Genomic DNA, 17,349 nt, shown 5'->3' with positions numbered 1-17,349 from the left:
AGTACAAGAGGACTGACAGTCTCACTTTCTGTGGTTTGAAACTCTCCTGTGAGTCTAGGTTTAGATTCCGATACTTCACTTCAGGTTTACTGTATCCCTTGGACCTTCTTATTGACGATGAAACGCAGAAATTGCGTCCGAATTTAATACAAAAGTCACAATGCCGACTTAATTACAAGAGGACTGACACTCTAATTTTCTATGATTTAAACCTCTCCTGTGAGTCCAGTTTTAGATTCCGATACTTCACTTCAGGACTACTGTAAAACTTGGACCTTCTTATTGACGATGAAACACAGTGTTTGCATCCCAATTTAATACAAAAGGCACAATGCCGACTTAAGTACAAGAGGACTGACACTTTAACTTTCTATGATTTGAACCTCTCCTGTGAGTCCAGTTTTAGATACCGATGCTTCACTTCAGGTTTACTGTATACCCTGGACCTTCTTATTGACGATGAAACACAGATATTGCATCCGAATTTAATACCAAATCACTATGCCAACTTCAGTACAAGAGGACTGACAGTCTCACTTTCTGTGGTTTGAACCTCTCCTGTGAATCTAGTTTCAGATTTCGATACTTCACTTCAGGTTTACTGTATCCCTCGGACCTTCTTATTGACGATGAAACGCAGAAATTGCGTACGAATTTCATACAAAAGTCACAATGCCGACTTAATTACAAGAGGACTGACACTCTAACTTGCTGTGATTTGAACCTCTTATGTGAGTCCAGTTTTATATTCCGATGCTTCTCTTGAGGTATACTGTGTACGTTGGACTTTCTTATTGACGATGAAACACAGAAATTGCATCCGAATTAAATTCAAAAGGTACAATGCCGAGTTAAGTACAAGCAGACAGACACTCTTACTTTCTATGATTTGAATCTCTCCTGTGAGTCCAGTTTTAGATTTCGATGCTTCACTTCATGTTTACTGTATACCTCGGACCTTGTTATTGACGATGAAACACAGAAATTGCATCCGAATTTAATACAAAAGGCACAATGCCGACTTAAGTACAAGAGGGCTGACACTCTAACTTTCTATGATTTGAATCTCTCCTGTGACTCCACTTTTAGATTCCGATGCTTGACTTCAGGTGCACTGTATCCTTTGGACTTACTTATTGACGATGAAACACAGAAATTGCATCCGAATTTAATACAAAAGGCACAATGCCGCCTTAAGTACAAGAGGACTGACACTCTCACTTTTTATGATTGAAACCACTTCTGTGAGTCCAGTTTTAGATTCCGATGCTTCACTTCATACTTACTGTATCCCTTGGACCTACTTATCGACGATGAAACACAGAATTTGCATCCGAATTTAATACTAAAGGCACAATGCCGACTTAAGTACAAGAGGACAGACACTCTCACTTTCTATGAATTGAACCTCTCCTGTGAGTCCAGTTATAGATTCTGTTGGTTCACTTCAAGTTTACTGTATCTCTTGGACTTTCTTATTGACGATGAAACACAGAAATTGCATCCGAGTTTAATACAAAAGTGACAATGCCGAACTAAGTACAAGAGGACTGACACTCTAAGTTTCTATGATTTGAACCTCTCCCGTGAGCCCAGTTTTCGATTTCAATGCCTCACTTCAGGTTTACTGTATACCTCGGACATTCTTATTGACGATGTAACACGGAAATTGCATCCGAATGTAATACAAAAGCCACAATGCCGACTTAAGTACAAGAGGGACGACTCTCTAACTTTCCATTATTTGAACCCTTCCTGTGAGTCCAATTTTAGATTCCGATGCTTCACTTCAGGTGTAGTGTATCCTTTGGACTTACTTATTGACGATGAAAAACAGAAATTGCATCCGAATTTAATACAAAAGGCACAATGCCGACTTAGGTACAAGTGGACTGACACTCTCACTTTCTATGATTTGAACCTCTCCTGTGAATCCAGTTCCAGATTCCGATGCATCACTTCAGGTTTGCTGCATCCCTAGGACATTCTTATTGACGGTGAAACACAGATATTTCATCGGAATTTAATACAAAAGGCACAATGCCGACTCAGGTACAAGAGGACTGACCTCTCATTTTCTATGATTTGAACCTCTCCTGTGAGTCCAGTTTTAGATTCCGATGCTTCACTTCTGGTATACTGTATCCCTTGGACCTTCTTATTGACGATGAAACACAGAGTTTGCATCGGAATTTAACATAAAAGGCACAATGCCTACTTAAGTACAAGAGGACTGACACTCTCACTTTCTATGGTTTGAACCTCCCCTGTGGGTCCAGTTTTAGATTCCGATGCTTCACTTCAGGCTTATATTATCCCTTGGACCTTCTTATTGACGATTAAACACAGAAATTGCATCCGAATTTAAAACAAAAGGCACAATGCCGACTTAAGTAAAAGAAGACAGACACACTAACTTTCAATGATTTGAACCTCTCCTGTGAGTCCAGTTTTAGATTCCGATGCTTCACTTCAGGTTTACTGTATACCTTGAACCTTCTTATTGACGATGAAACACAGAAATTGCATCCGAATTTAATACAAAAGGCACAATGCCGACTTAAGTACAAGAGGACTGACAGTCTCACTTTCTGTGATTTGAACCTCTCCTGTGAGTCTAGTTTTACATTCCGATACTTCACTTCAGGTTCACTGTATCCCTTGGACCTTGTTATTGACGATGAAACGCAGAAATTGCGTCCGAATTTAATACAAAAGTCACAATGCCGACTTAATTACAAGATTACTGACACTCTAATTTTCTATGATTTGAACCTCTCCTGTGAGTCCAGTTTTAGATTCCGATGCTTCACTTCAGGTTTACTGTATACCTTGGACCTCCTTATTGACGATGAAACACAGAAATTGCGTCGGAATTAAATTCAAAAGGCACAATGCCGACTTAAGTACAAGAGGACTGACTCTCTAACTTGCTATGATTTGAACCTCTTATGTGAGTCCAGTTTTATACTCCGATGCTTCTCTAGAGGTATACTGTGTACGTTGGACTATCTTATTGACGATGAAACACAGATACTGCATCCGAATTAAAATCAAAAGGCACAATGCCGAGTTAAGCACAAGCAGACAGACACTCTAACTTTCTATGATTTGAATCTCTCCTGTGAGTCCAGTTTTAGATTTCGATGCTTCACTTCAGGGTTACTGTATACCTTGGACCTTCTTATTGACGATGAAACACAGAAATGCATCCGAATTATTACAAAAGGCACAATGCCGACTTAAGTACAAGAGGACTGACACTTTCACTTTCTATGATTCGAACCTCTCCTGTGAGTGCAGTTTTAGATTCCGATGCTTCACTTCAGGTGTACTGTATCCTTTGGACTTACTTATTGACGATGAAACACAGAAGTTGCATCCGATTTTAATACAAAAGGCACAATGCCGCCTTAAGTACAAGAGGACTGACACTCTAACTTTCTATGATTAGAACCACTCCTGTGAGTCCAGTTCTAGATTCCGATGCTTCACTTCATATTTACTGTATCCCTTGGACCTACTTATTGACGATGAAACACAGAAATTGCATCCGAATTTAATACTAAAGGCACAATGTCGACTTAAGTACAAGAGGACAGACACTCTCACTTTCTATGATTTGAACCTCTCCTGTGAGTCCAGTTTTATATTCCGATTCTTCACTTCAGGTTTACTGTATAGCTTGCACCTTCTTATTGACGATGAAACACAGAAATTGCTTCGGAATTTAATACAAAAGGCACAATGCCGATTTAAGTACAAGAGGACTGACACTCTCACTTTCTATGATTTGAACCTCTCCTGAGAGTCCAGTTTTTAATTCCGATGCTTCACTTCAGGTTTCCTGTATCCCTTGGAACTTCTTATTGACGATGAAATACAGAGTTTGCATTGGAATTTAGTACAGAAGGCGCAATGACGACTTAAGTACAAGAGGACTGACACTCTCATTTTCTATGATTTGAACCTCTCCTGTGACTCCGGTTTTAGATTCCGACGACTCACTTCAGGTTTACTGTATCACTTGGAACTTATTATTGACGATGAAACACAGAAATTGCATCCGAATTTAATACTAAAGGCACAATGCCGATTTAAGTACAAGAGGACTGACACTCTCACTTTCTATGATTTGAACCTCTCCTGTGAGTCCAGTTTTAGATTCCGATGCTACACTACAGGTTTACTGTATCCATTGGACCTTCTTATCGACGATGAAACACAGAGTTTGCATCCGAATTTAATTCAAAAGGCACAATGCCGACTGAAGTGCAAGAGGACTGACACTCTATCTTTCTTTGATTTGAACCTCTCCTTTGAGTCCAGTTTTAGATTCCGAAGCTTCACTTCAGGTTTACTGTATCCCTTGGACCTTCTTATTGACAATGAAACACAGAAATTGCATCCGAATTTAATACAAAAGGCACAATCCCGACTTAAGTACTAAAGGACTGACACTCAAACTTTTTATGATTAGAACCACTCCTGTGAGTCCAGTTTTGGATTCCGATTCTTCACTTCATATTTACAGTATCCGTTGGACCAACTTATTGACGATGAAACACAGAAATGGCATCCGAATTTAATACTACAGGCACAATGCCGACTTAAGTACAAGAGGACTCACACCCTAACTTTTTATGATTTAAACCTCTCCTGTGGGTCCAGTTTTAGATTCCGATGCTTCACTTCAGGTTTCCTGTATACCCAGGACCTTCTTATTGACGATGAAACGCAGAAATTGCGTCCGAATTTAATACAAAACTCACAATGCCGACTTAATTACAAGAGGACTGACACTCTAATTTTCTATGATTTGAACCTCTCCTGTGAGTCCAGTTTTAGATTCCGATGCTTCACTTCAGGTTTACTGTATACCTTGGACCTCCTTATTGATGATGAAACACTGAAATTGCGTCGGAATTAAATTCAAAAGGCACAATGCCGACTTAAGTACAAGAGGACTGACACTCTAACTTGCTATGATTTGAACCTCTTATGAGAGTCCAGTTTTATATTCCGATGCTTCTCTTAAAGTATACTGTGTACGTTGGACTTTCTTATTGTCGATGAAACACAGAAATTGCATCCGACTTAAATTCAAAAGGCACAATGCCGAGTTAAGTACAAGCAGACAGACACTCTAACTTTTTATGATTTGACCCTCTCCTGTGAGTCCAGTTTTAGATTTCGATGCTTCACTTCAGGTTTACTGTATACCTCGGAACTTGTTACTGACGATGAAACACAGAAATTGCATCCGAATTTAATACAAAAGGCACAATGCCGACTTAAGTACAAGAGGACTGACACTCTCACTTTCTATGATTTGAACCTCTCCTGTGAGTCCAGTTTTAGATTCCGATGCTTCACTTCAGGTTTCCTGTATACCCAGGACCTTCTTATTGACGATGAAACGCAGAAATTGCGTCCGAATTTAATACATAACTCACAATGCCGACTTAATTACAAGCGGACTGACACTCTCACTTTCTTTGATTTGAACCTCTCCTGTGAGTCCAGTTTTAGATTCCGATGCTTCACTTCAGGTTTACTGTATACCTTGGACCTCCTTATTGACGATGAAACACAGAAATTGCGTCGGAATTAAATTCAATAGGCACAATGCCGACTTAAGTACAAGAGGACAGACACTCTCACTTTATATGTTTGAACCTCATCTGTGAGTATAGTTTTAGATTCCGATGCTTCACTTCAGGTTTACTGTATACCTTGGACCTCCTTATTGACGATGAATCACAGAAATTGCGTCGGAATTAAATTCAAAAGGCACAATGCCGACTTAAGTACAAGAGGGCTGACACTCTAATTTTCTTTGATTTGAATCTCTCCTGTGTGTCCAGTTTTAGATTTCGATACTTCACTTCAAGTTTACTGTAAAATTTGGACCTTCTTATTGACGATGAAACACAGAGTTTGCATCCGAATTCAATACAAAAGGCACAATGTCGACTTAAGTAAAAGAGGACTGACACTTTCACTTTCTATGATCCGAACCTCTCCTGTGAGTTCAGTTTTAGATTCCGATGCTTCACTTCAGGTGTACTGTATCCTTTGGACTTACTTATTGACGATGAAATAAAGAAATTGCATCCGAATTTAATACAAAAGGCACAATGCCGACTTAAGTACAAGAGGACTGACACTCTCACTTTCTATGATTTGAACCCCTCCTGTGAGTCCAGTTTTAGATTCCGATGCATCACTTCAGGTTTGCTGCATCTCTTGGACCTTCTTATTGACGGTGAAACACAGAAATTTCATCGGAATTTAATACAAAAGGCACAATGCCGACTTAGGTACAAGAGGACTGACCCTCTCACTTTCTATGATTTAAACCTCTCCTGTGAGTCCAGTTTTAGATTCCGATGCTTTACTTCAGGTTTACTGTATCCCTTGGACCTTCTTATTGACGATGGAACACAGAGTTTGCATCGGAATTTAACATAAAAGGCACAATGCCTACTTAAGTACAAGAGGACTGACACTCTCACATTCTATGATTTGAACCTCTCCTGTGAGTCCAGTTTTAGATTCCGATGCTTCACTTCAGGTTTACTGTATCCCTTGGACCTTCTTATTGACGACGAAACACAGAGTTTGCATCCGAAATTAATACAAAAGGCACAATGCCGACATAAGTACAAGAGGACTGACAATCTAATTTTCTATGATTTGAACCTATCCTGTGAGCCCAGTTTTAGATTCCGATGCTTCACTTCAGGTTTACTGTATCTCTTGGCCCTTCTTATTGACGATGAAACACAGAGTTTGCATCCGAATTTAATACAAAAGGCGCAATGCCGCCTTAAGTACAAGAGGTCCAACACTCTAACTTTTAATGATTAGAACCACTCCTGTGAGTCCAGTTTTAGATTCCGATGCTTCACTTCATATTTACTGTATCCCTTGGACCTATTTATTGACGATGAAACTAAGATATTGCATCCGAATTTAATACTAAAGGCACAATGCCTACTTAAGTACAAGAGGACTGACATTCTCACTTTCTATGATTTGAACCTCTCCTGTGAGTTCGGTTTTAGATTCCGATGCTTCACTTCATGTTTACTGTATAGCTTGCACCTTCTTATTGACGATGAAACACAGAAAGTGGATCGGAATTTAATACAAAAGGCACAATGCCGACTTAAGTACAGGAGAACTGACACCCTCACTTTCTATTTTTTGAACCTCTCCTGTGAGTCCAGTTTTTAATTCCGATGCTTCACTTCAGGTTTACTATATCCCTTGGAACTTCTTATTGACGATGAAACACAGAGTTTGCATTGGAATTTAATACAAAAGGCGCAATGACGGCTTAAGTACAAGAGGTCTGACACTCTCAATTTCTATGATTTGCACCTCTCCTGTGTCTCCGGTTTTAGATTCCGACGCTTAACTTCAGGTTTACTGTATCCCTTGGAACTACTTATTGACGATGAAACACAGGAATTGCATCCAAATTTAATACAAAGGGCACACTGCCGACTTAAGTACAAGAGGTCTGACACTCTAAATTTCTATGATTTGAACCTCTCCTGTGTGTCCAGTTTTAGATTCCGATGCTTCACTTCAGGTTTACTGTAAAACTTGGACCTTCTTATTGACGATGAAACACAGAGTTAGCATCCGAATTCAATACGAAAGGCACAATCCGACTTAAGTACAAGAGGAAGGACACTCTAACTTTCTATGATTTCAACCTCTCCTGAGAGTCCACTTTTAGATTCCGAAGCTTCACTTCAGGTTTACTGTATCCCTTGGACCTTCTTATTGAGAATGAAACACACAGTTTGCATTACAATTTAATATAAAAGGCACAACGCCGATTTAAGTACTTGAACACTGACACTCTAACTTTCTATGATTTGAACCTCTCCTGTGAGTCCAGTTTTAGATTCCGATGCTTCACTTCAGGTTTACTGTATCCCTTGGACATTCTTATTGAGGATGAAATACAGAAATTGCATCCGAATTTAATACAAAAGGCACAATGCCGACTTAAGTACAAGAGGGCTGACACTCTAACTTTCTATGATTTGAACCTCTCCTGTGAGTCCAGTTTTAGATTCCGATGCTTCACTTCAGGTTAACTGTAAAACTTGGACCTTCTTATTGCCGATGAAACACAGAGTTTGCATCCGAATTCAATACAAAAGGCACAATTCCGACTTAAGTACAAGAGGACGGTCACTCTAACTTTCTGTGATTTCAACCTCTCCTGTGAGTCCAGTTTTAGATTCCGATGCTACACTTCAGGGTTACTGTATACCTTGGACATTCTTATTGACGATGAAGCACAGAAATTGCAACCGAATGTAATACAAAAGCACAATGCCGACTTAAGTACAAGAGGACCGACACTTTCACTTTCTATGATTTAAACCTCTCTTGTGAGTCCAGTTTTAGGTTCCGATGCTTCACTTCAGGTGTACTGTATCCTTTGGACTTACTTATTGACGATGAAACACAGAAAATGCATCCGAATTTAATACAAAAGGCACAATCCCGACTTAAGTAAAAGAGGACTGCCACTCTCACTTTCTATGATTTAAACCTCTCCTGTGAGTCCAGTTTTAGATTCCGATGCTTCATTCAGGTTTACTGTATCCCTTGGAACTTCTTATTGACGATGAAACACAGAAATTGCATCCGAATGTAATACAAAAGGCACAATGCCATCTTAAGTACAAGAGGCCGACTCTCTAACTTTCTATGATTTGAACCTTTGCCGTGAGTCCAGTTTTAGATTCCGATGCTTCACTTCAGGTTTACTGTATCCCTTGGCCCTTCTTATTGACGATGAAACACAGAGTTTGCATCCGAATTTAATACAAAAGGCACAACGCCGCCTTAAGTACAAGAGGACTGACACTCTAACTTTCTATGATTAGAACTGCTCGTGTGAGTCCAGTTTCAGATTCCGATGCTTCACTTCATATTTACTGTATCCCTTGGACCTACTTATTGACGATGAAACACAGAAATTGCACCGAATTTAATACTAAAGGCACAATGCCGACTGAAGTGCAAGAGGACTGACACTCTCACATTCTATGATTTGAACCTCTCCTGTGAGTCCAGTTTTAGATTCCGATGCTTCACATCAGGTTTACTATATAGCTTGCACCTTCTTATTGACGATGAAACACAGAAAATGGATCGGAATTTAATACAAAAGGCACAATGCCGACTTAAGTACAAGAGAACTGACACCCTCACTTTCTATGCTTTGAACCTCTCCTGTGAGTCCAGTTTTTAATTCCGATGCTTCACTTCAGGTTTTATGAATCCTTTGGAACTTCTTATTGACCATGAAACACAGAAATTGCATCCGAATTTAATACAAAGGGCACAATGCCGACTTAAGTACAAGAGGACTGACACTCTCACTTTCTATGATTTGAACCTCTTCTGTGAGTCCAGTTTTGGATTCCGATGCTACACTTCAGGTTTACTGTATCCCTTGGACCTTCTAATTGACGATGAAACACAGAGTTTGTATCCGAATTTAATACTAAAGGCACAATGCCGACTGAAGTAAAAGAGGACTGACACTCTAACTTTCTATGATTTGTTCCTCTCCTTTGAGTCCAGTTTTTGATTCCGATGCTTCACTTCAGGTTTACTGTATACCTTGCACCTTCTTATTGACGATGAAACACAGATATTGGATCCGGATTTAATACAAAAGGCACAATGCCGACTTAAGTACAAGAGGACTGACACTCTAACTTTCTATGACCTGAACCTCTCCTGTGAGTCCAGTTTTAGATTCCGATGCTTCACTTCAGGTTTACTGTATCCCATGGACCTTCTCATTGACGATGAAACACAGAAATTGCATCCGAATTTAATACAAAGGACAAATCCCGACTTAAGAACTAGAGGACTGACACTCAAACTTTCTATGATTTGAAGCTCTCCTGTGAGTCCAGTTTTAGATGTCGATGCTTCATTTCAGGTTTACTGTATACCTCGGAACTTCTTATTGACGATGAAACACAGAAATTTCATCCGAATTCAATACAAAAGGCACAATGCCGACTTAAGTACAAGAGGGCTGATTCTCTAACTGACTATGATTAAAACCTCTCCTGTGAGTCCAGTTATAGATTCTGATGGTTCACTTCAAGTTTACTGTATCTCTTGGAACTTCTTATTGACGATGAAACACAGAAATTGCATCCGAATTTAATACAAAAGTGACAATGCCGAATTAATTACAAGAGGACTGACACTCTAACTTTCTATGATTTGAACCTCTCCTGTGAGCCCAGTTTTCGATTTCGATGGTTCACTTCAGGTTTACTGTATACCTCGGACCTTCTTATTGATGATGAAACACAGAAATTGCATCCGAATGTTATACAAAATTCACAATTCCGACTTAAGTGCAAGAGGACTGACACTCTAGATTCCTATAATTTCAACCTCTCCTGTGAGTCCAGTTTTAGATTCCGATGCTTCACTTCAGGTTTACTGTATACCTTAGACCTTCTTATTGACGATGAAACACAGAAATTGCATCCAAATTTAATACAAAAGGCCCAATGCCGACTTAAGTACAAGAGGGCTGACACTCTAAATTTCTATGATTTGAACCTCTCCTGTGAGTCCAGTTTTAGATTCCGATGCTTCACTTCAGGTTTACTGTAAAACTTGGACCTTCGTATTGACGAGGAAACACAGAGTTAGCATCCGAATTCAATACGAAAGGCACAATTCCGACTTAAGTACAAGAGGACGGACACTCTAACTTTCTATGATTTCAACCTCTCCTGTGAGTCCAGTTTTAGATTCCGAATCTTCACTTCAGGGTTACTGTATCCCTTGACCTTCTCATTGACAATGAAACACAGAGTTTGCGTTACAATTTAATATAAAAGGCACAATTCCGACTTAAGTACAAGAGGACGGACACTCTAACTTTCTGTGATTTCAACCTCTCCTGTGAGTCCAGTTTTAGATTCCGATGCTACACTTCAGGGTTACTGTTTACCTTGGACCTTCGTATTGACGATGAAGCACAGAAATTGCAACCGAATGTAATACAAAAGGCACAATGCCGACTTAAGTACAAGAGGACTGACACTTTCACTTTCTATGATTTAAACCTCTCTTGTGAGTCCAGTTTTAGATTCCGATGCTTCACTTCAGGTGTACTGTATCCTTTGGACTAACTTATTGACGATGAAACACAGAAAATGCATCCGAATTTAATACAAAAGGCACAATCCCGACTTAAGTACAAGAGGACTGACACTCTCACTTTCTATGATTTGAACCTCTCCTGTGAGTCCAGTTTTAGATTCCGATGCTTCACTTCAGGTTTACTGTATACCTTGCACCTTCTCATTGACGATGAAACACAGAAATTGCATCGGAATTTAATACAAAAGGCACAATACCGACTTAAGTACAAGAGAACTGACACCCTCACTTTCTATAATTTGATCCTCTCCTGTGAGTCCAGTTTTAGATTCCGATGCTACACTTCAGGTTTACTGTATCCCTTGGACCTTCTTATTGACGATGAAACACAGAGTTTGCATCCGAATTTAATACAAAAGGCACAATGCCTACTTAAGTACAAGAGGGCTGATACTCTAACTTTCTATGATTACAACCTCTCCTGTGAGTCCAGTTATAGATTCCGTTGCTTCACTTCAAGTTTACTGTATCCCTTGGACCTTCTTATTGACGATGAAACACAGAAATTGCATCCGAATTTAATACAAAAGTGACAATGCTGAATTAAGTACATGACGACTGACACTCTAACTTGCTATGATTTGAACCTCTCCTGTGAGTCCAGTTTTCGATTTCGATGCTTCACTTCAGGTATACTATATACCTCGGACCCTCTTGTTGACGATGAATCACAGAAATTGCATCCGAATCTAATACAGAAGGCACAATGCCGACTTAAGTACAAGAGGGCTGACACTCTATATTTCTATGATTTGAACCTCTCCTGTGAGTCCAGTTTTAGATTCCAATGCTTCACTTAGGTTTACTGTATAACTTGGACCTTCTTATTGACGATGAAACACAGAGTTTGCATCCGAATTCAAAACAAAAGGCACAATTCCGACTTAAGTACAAGAGGACTGACACCCTAACTTCCTATGATTTGAACCTCTCCTGTGAGTCCAGTTTTAGATTCCGATGCTTCACTTCAGGTGTACTGTATCCTTTGGACCTTCTTATTGACGATGAAACACAGAAATTGCGTCCGAATATAATACTAAAGGCACAATGCCGACTTCAGTACAAGAGGACTGACACTCTAACTTTCTAAGAATTTAACCCCTCCTTTGAGTCCAGTTTTGGATTCCGATGCTTCACTTCAGGTTTACTGTATCCCTTGGACCTTCTTATTTACGATGAAACACAGATATTGCATCCGAACTTAATACAAAAGTCACAATGCCGACGTAAGTACAAGAGGACTGACTCTCTAACTTTCTATGATTTGAACCTCTCCTGTGAGTCCAGTTTTAGATTTCGACGATTCAGTTCAGGTTTACTGTATACCTCGGACCTTCTTATTGACGATGAAACACAGAAATTGCATACAAATTCTATACAAAAGGCACAATGCCGACTTAAGTACAAGAGGGCTGACACTCTAACTTTCTATGATTTGAACCTCTCCTGTGAGTCCAGTTTTACATTCCGTATCTCCACTTCAGGTTTACAGTATAACTTGGACCTTCTTATTGACGATGAAACACAGAGTTTGCATCCGAAATCAATACAAGAGGCACAATTCCGACTTAAGTACAAGAGGACTGACACTCTCACTTACTATGATTTGAACCTCTCCAGTGAGTCCAGTTTTAGATTCCGATGCTTCACTTCAGGTTTACTGTATCTTTTGTTCCTTCTTATTGACGATGAAACACAGAGTTTGCATCGGAATTTAATATAAAAGGCACAATGCCGACTTACGTACAAAAGGACTAACATTCTCACTCTCTATCATTTGAACCTCTCCTGTGAGTCCAGTTTTAGATTCCGAAGCTTTACTTCAGGATTACTGTATCCCTTGGACCTTCTTATTGACGAAGAAACACAGACTTTGCATCTGAATTTAATACAAAAGGCACAATGCCGACTTAAGTACAAGAGGGCTGACACTCTAAATTTCTATGATTTGAACCTCTCCTGTGAGTCCAGTTTTAGATTCCGATGCTTCACTTCAGGTTTACTGTAAAACTTGGACCTTCGTATTGACGATGAAACACAGAGTTAGCATCCGAATTCAATACGAAAGGCACAATTCCGACTTAAGTACAAGAGGACGGACACTCTAACTTTCTATGATTTCAACCTCACCTGTGAGTCCAGTTTTAGATTCCGAAGCTTCACTTCAGGTTTACTGTATCCCTTGACCTTCTTATTGACAATGAAACACAGAGTTTGCGTTACAATTTAATATAAAAGGCACAATTCCGACTTAAGTACAAGAGGAAGGACACTCTAACTTTCTGTGATTTCAACCTCTCCTGTGAGTCCAGTTTTATATTCCGATGCTACACTTTAGGGTTACTGTATACCTTGGACCTTCGTATTGACGATGAAGCACAGAAATTGCAACCGAATTTAATACAAATAGCACAATGCCAACTTAAGTACAAGAGGACTGACACTCTCACTTTCTATGATATGAACCCCACCTGTGAGTACAGTTTTAGATTCAGATGCTTCACTTCAGGTTTACTGTATACCTTGCACCTTCTTATTGACGATGAAACACAAAATTGCATCGGAATTTAATACAAAAGGCACAATGCCGACTTAAGTACAAGAGAGCTGGCACTCTCACTTTCTACGATTTGCACCTCTCCTGTGAGTCCAGTTTTAGATTCCGATGCTTAACTTCAGGTTTACTGTATCCCTTGGACCTTCTTATTGACGATGAAAAACAGAAATTTCATCCGAATTTATTACAAAAGGCACAATGCCGACTTAAGTACAAGAGGACAGACACACTAACTTCCTATGATTTGAACTTCTCCTGTGGGTCCCGTTTTAGATTCCGATGCTTCACTTCAGGTTTACTGTATACCTTGGACGTTCTTAATGACGATGAAACACAGAAATTGCATCCGAATTTAATACAAAAGGCACAATGATTCTTAAGTACAAGATGACTCACACTCTAACTTTCTATGATTTAAACCTCTCCTGCGAGTCCAGTTCTAGATTCCGATGCTTCACTTCGGATTTCCTTCATACCTTGGACCTTCTTATTGACGATGTAGCACAGAAATTGCATCCGAATGTAATACAAAAGCACAATGCCGACTTAAGTACAAGAGGACTGACACTCTAACTTTCAATGAGTTGAACCTCTCCTTTGAGTCAAGTTATAGATTCCGATGCTTCACTACAGGTTTACTGTATACCTTGCACCTTCTTATTGACGATGAATCACAGAAATTGCATCCGAATTTAATACAAAAGTCACAATGCCGACGTATGTACAAGTGGACTGACTCTCTAACTTTCTATGATGTGAACCTCTCCTGTGAGTCCAGTTTTAGAATTCGACGTTTCACTTCAGGTTTACTGTATACCTCGGACCTTCTTATTGACGATGAAACACAGAAATTGCATCCATACTCAATACAAAAGGCACAATGCCGACTTAAGTACAAGAGGACTGACACTCTAACTTTCTTTAATTTGAACCTCTCCTGTGAGTCCAGTTTTACATTCCGTATCTCCACTTCAGGTTTACAGTATAACTTGGACCTTCTTAATGACGATGAAACACAGAGTTTGCATCCGAATTCAATACAAAAGGCACAATTACGACCTATGTACAAGAGGACTAACACTCTCACTCTCTATCACTTGAACCTCTCCTGTGAGTCCAGTTTTAGATTCCGATGCTTTACTTCAGGATTACTGTATCCCTTGGACCTTCTTATTGACGAAGAAACACAGAGTTTTCATCTGAATTTAATACAAGAGGCACAATGCCGACTTAAGTACAAGATACTGACACTCTAACTTTCAACGATTTGAACCTCTCCTGTGAGTCCAGTTTTTGATTACGATGCTTCACTTCAGGTTTACTCTATCCCGTGTACCTTCTTATTGACGATGAAACACAGAGTTTGCATCCGAACATAATACAAAAGGCACAATGCCGACTAAAGTACAAGAGGACTGACACTCTAACTTTCAATGAGTTGAACCTCTCCTTTGAGTCCAGTTATAGATTCCGATGCTTCACTTCAGGTTTACTGTATACCTTGCACCTTCTTATTGACGATGAATCACAGAAATTGCATCCGATTTTAATACGAAAGTCACAATGCCGACTTAATTACAAGAGGACTAACACTCTAACTTTCTATGATTTGAACCACTCCTGTGAGTCCAGTTTTAGATTCCGATGCTTCACTTTAGGTTTACTGTATACCTTGGACCTTCTTATTGACGATGAAACACAGAAATTGCATCCGAATTTAATCCAAAAGGCACAATGCCGACTTAAGTACAAGATGACTGACACTCTAACTTTCTATGATTTGAACCTCTCCTGTGAGTCCAGTTTTAGATTCCGATGCTTCACTTCAGGTTTAGTGTATCCCTTGGACCTTCTTATTGACGATGAAGCACATAAATTGCGTCGGAATAAAATTCAAAAGGCACAATGCCGACTTAAGTACAAGAGGGCTACCACTCTCACTTTCTATAACTGAACCGCTCCTGTGAGTCCAGTTTTAGATACCGATGCTTCACTTCAGGTTTACTGTATCCCTTGGACCTTCTTATTGACGATGAGACACAGAAATTGCATCCGAATTTAATACAAAAGGCACAATGCCGACTTAAGTACAAGAGTACTGACTCTCTAACTTTCTATGATTTGAACCTCTCCTGTGAGTCTAGTTTTAGATTCCGATACTTCACTTCACATTTACTGTATCCCTTGGACCTTCTTATTGACGAAGAAACGCAGAAATTGCAACCGAATTTAATACAAAAGGCACAATGCCGACTTAATTACAAGAGGACTGACACTCAAACTTTATATGAATTGAACCTCTCCTGCGAGTCCAGTTTTAGATTCCGATGCTTCACTTCAGGTTAACTGTATACCTTGGACCTACTTATTGACGATGAAACACAGAAATTGCATCGGAACTAATTTCAAAAGGCTCAATGCCGACTTAAGAACAAGAGGACTGACACTCTAACTCTCTATGATTTGAACCTCTCCTGTGAGTCCAGTTTTACATTCCGTATCTCCACTTCAGGTTTACAGTATAACTTGGACCTTCTTAATGACGATGAAACACAGAGTTTGCATCCGAATTCAATACAAAAGGCACAATTACGACCTATGTACAAGAGGACTAACACTCTCACTCTCTATCACTTGAACCTCTCCTGTGAGTCCAGTTTTAGATTCCGATGCTTTACTTCAGGATTACTGTATCCCTTGGACCTTCTTATTGACGAAGAAACACAGAGTTTGCATCTGAATTTAATACAAAAGGCACAATGCCGACTTAAGTACAAGATACTGACACTCTAACTTTCAACGATTTGAACCTCTCCTGTGAGTCCAGTTTTTGATTACGATGCTTCACTTCAGGTTTACTGTATCCCGTGGACCTTCTTATTGACGATGAAACACAGAGTTTCCATCCGAACATAATACAAAAGGCACAATGCCGACTAAAGTACAAGAGGACTGACACTCTCACTTTCTATGATTTGAACCCCACCTGTGAGTCCAGTTTTAGATTCAGATGCTTCACTTCAGGTTTACTGTATACCTTGCACCTTCTTATTGACGATGAAACACAAAATTGCATCGGAATTTTATACAAAAGGCACAATGCCGACTTAAGTACAAGAGAGCTGGCACTCTCATTTTGTATGATTTGAACCTCTCCTGTGAGTCCAGTTTTAGATTCCAATGCTTCACTTCAGGTTTACTGTATCCCTTGGAACTTCTTATTGACGATGTAACACAGAAATTGCATCCGAATTTAATACTAAAGGCACAATGCCGACTTAAGTACAAGAGGACTGACACTCCAACGTTCTATGATTTGAACCTCTCCTGTGAGTCCAGTTTTGGATTCCGATGCTTCACTACAGGTTTACTGTATCGCTTGGACCTTCTTATTGACGATGAATCCCAGAAATTGCAACCGAATTTAATATAAAAGACACAATGCCCACTTAAGTACTAGAGGACTGACACTCTAACTTTCTATGATTTGAACCTCTCCTGTGAGTCCAGTTTTAGATTCCGATGCTTAACTTCAGGTTTACTGTATCCCT

Source organism: Schistocerca americana, chromosome 3 (assembly GCF_021461395.2).
Source record: "Schistocerca americana isolate TAMUIC-IGC-003095 chromosome 3, iqSchAmer2.1, whole genome shotgun sequence".
Classification (NCBI taxonomy): Eukaryota; Metazoa; Arthropoda; class Insecta; order Orthoptera; family Acrididae; genus Schistocerca; species Schistocerca americana.
Note: the sequence above shows the minus strand (reverse complement) of the source record.